Source organism: Miscanthus floridulus, chromosome 8 (assembly GCF_019320115.1).
Source record: "Miscanthus floridulus cultivar M001 chromosome 8, ASM1932011v1, whole genome shotgun sequence".
Classification (NCBI taxonomy): Eukaryota; Viridiplantae; Streptophyta; class Magnoliopsida; order Poales; family Poaceae; genus Miscanthus; species Miscanthus floridulus.
The window spans coordinates 51,528,880-51,531,817 of NC_089587.1; the positions used below are offsets into that span (position 1 = coordinate 51,528,880).

A 2,938-nucleotide genomic window follows, 5' to 3' on the forward strand; every position below is an offset into this window, starting at 1 on the left:
TGTTCATCATCGTAGTATTAATAACTGGAACTTGAGAAAGGTTTGCGAAAGAGATTGATATGAAGTTCATGACCTCATTACAAATCATGGCAGATTCATATGTGGTACTTATAAAGTTTTACCTTTGAAGTAAAGAATTTTGTTAAAGAGCTTTTACGCAAAAGAACTTTGGTTATTGTTAAAGCCATACCTTGAATCCTATGAGCCGGCATTCCTGAGTTCTATCAGTTTTATTTCGGTTAAGTCTTGTTGAGTACTTTTGTACTCAGGGTTCGTTGACCCTTGTCGTAGGTGAGACTCATGAGCAGATCTGTTTTGGATCATGCTGCATGATGGTTGTTCCTTGTGATGACGATGAGAAGTAAATGTGTGGCCCTTGGGCAGGGCAGTTTCATTGTGTGTTTTGTATTATATTATAATGCCACTCCACTATTTTGTTTTGTAATAATCATCGAACTTAGTCTGTAAGGTTTGAAACTACTGGTTTGTAAACTAAGTTATCGTAAGACTTCCACTATTTTACTCTGGTGTAGATATTTAAATAAATGTTGTAATACTGCAATGACTCTGTAATGTGATCCTGCTCAGAAATCGTGGATGATTCGGGGTTCCCCGAGGACACCCAACAGTCTTCTTAAGTTTCCGGAAACATATGCACAGATGTCAAAGGTCATCGGACAGTGACAAGTGTATGTGGGCCCTATAATTTAGGAGGTTCTGCCACATTACCTGGTTGGCGAAACCTGTTATTGATGAAAACAACTTTTTTCGCGGGTTTTGAGGCAATTGTTTCTCGAATGGCCATCGTTCCCACAAACTTCACACATCATGTGTGAGTCCATGGCCTGGACGGTGCCCACCATGGCGTCTTTTTCTTAGGCCCGTTCCCCCAGTCTTTTCATTAATAAATCTATTTTTGCGGAAAGCATGTCCGTCTCCTTCACGGTATGCATTCCTTTTTGTGTTTTCCTTTCCTCCCTCTAGCTTTGATTTGCCACCATTTTATTGATGAGAGCCATAGCTCCATCAATGGTGAGGGAAAGGAAAGCGCCTCCAGCAGCTGCGTCGATGTGGCCCCTAGACATGGGTATTAATCCATCATAAAATTTTTGGAGCACTAACCAGTTTTCAATCCCGTGGTGTGGGCATGCTTGGATGTAGTCCTGCAGCCTCTCCCATGCCTCAGGAATGGTTTCCATGGAGCATTGCTAGAAGTTTGAAATTCGTCCCCTCAGGGCATTAGTTTTGCCCATGGGGAAGAACTTGGCGAGGAACACCGCGAAACAATTGTCCCACGTCTTGACAACTTCCTTCTCTTTGTAGAACCACTGTTTTGCCTTTCCTAAGAGGGAAAGGGAAACAAGCGGAGCCTTATGCTCTCAGGTGCAACGTCTTTGATGATGATTGTGTCGCACAATTCGAGGAAGTGTTGGAGATGTGCGTTCATGTCCTCTCTAGGCAAACCATGGAATTGGTTTGCCTGCACCATTGTGATGAGGCCAGTACAGATCTCAAAGTTCCGATCCCCAACGTTGACAGCGGGCCCAATGGGCATGTTGGCAACAACGTCTTGGCCATGCTTGGAGTAGCGGATGGTGCGGGGGTGACTAGTTTGTCTGTTGGTGGAGTGGCAGAAGAAGAAGTGGCACATGACCATTTCTTTCTTAGGAGTGCCTCCAGATCTTTGGTATAATTGTTCAGCAGATCAAAACTGGACATACACTATCCTATTTTCATCCACAATAGGAGAAACCAAGCAAAGTTATCCTGCATAAACAATGGTTGCCTTGCATGCATATTATCATGAACATATCCTACTAGATTCTTTAATCAATTATGCCTTCTCCGGCAACGGCGCCAGAAATGCTTGTTGGTATTTCTTAACGTCACTATTAAGTATAGGGTTTGAATCCATCCTCAGCAATGGCACCAAAAATACCTTGTTGGTACTTCTTAGCAACATAACTAATGTGTAGCCATGCTACTAAGAAATAGCCTTGATAGTTCTTAACAATTTTAGATATGTATCCGCAAGCGCACCGAGTACTGGTCTGCCAGCAACCTCATGTGACAATTTAGACTCCTACACCCTACATGAACATGGGGGATTATGAAGGACGGATAGGGCTGTCATCATCTGCTGCCTACCCCTCAACTAGAGAGAAGGACAATGCATTCACCTGTCTCTCCATACCCAAATGCCACGCTTGCATATACAAAAACTGCCCAAATCCCCTCAAGTCCCCGACCCTACGGATTGACAGGCAAAGAACTTGGGCACACCTGACGGCACGATGAACCGCCACCTCAACTTAGCTCTAATTCCGATTATATAAGTTATATGATTGTTTAAGCATAAAGTTAAGTGTGCTACTCTCATGACACATAAACTCTGCACTAGTTCATATATCAAGATCATAACATAATAACTATACTCTAGTTCATAAGTATGATTATAATAATAAAGTGAAGACATGACTTTGGAAGAACCCATATTGATATTCATACCAAGAATCTCTTCTTCCAAGGAGCCAAGCCCTCCAAGGTGGCTTTGCCTTGCTCTAATACAACTAAAAGGTAAAACTAAAGAGAGTAGAGAGTGAGGTGTTGCTCAATGTGGTGTGTGTTGAGAGGGGGGAGTTGCCCCTCTCTTTATACATGGAGGTATGGTGGTGCTCTGGCTATTCTTGATGCGAAGCCCCGGGTTGCACTGCCTTAGCATGGAGCCATGCCGCCGCTTATCAAAGGAGAGGCTGAGGCACGCCAGCAGGGGGCTGGTTGCCCCTTAGGACTGGCCGCCCCTTGACTGCGCTGCCTTGTCGCCACCTTTGCATGGCAGGCCATGGGCTGGTCATGGATCTTTGCTCTGTGGGTTTTTGCCCAATTTGAATTGAGTTGATAGGCGTCTCCATTGTTCCTTTGTGTAAATCAGCATCGG

At 44.1% G+C, this 2,938-nt stretch overlaps 1 non-coding gene across 1 annotated transcript; it reads left to right on the forward strand.

The window, feature by feature from the left end:
* Positions 1–1,131: 1,131 nt before the first annotated feature.
* Positions 1,132–1,238, forward strand: LOC136478743 (small nucleolar RNA R71). Its single transcript, XR_010764456.1, has one exon. It is a non-coding gene; the product is annotated as a small nucleolar RNA R71 (small nucleolar RNA).
* The last annotated feature ends 1,700 nt before the right edge of the window (positions 1,239–2,938 follow it).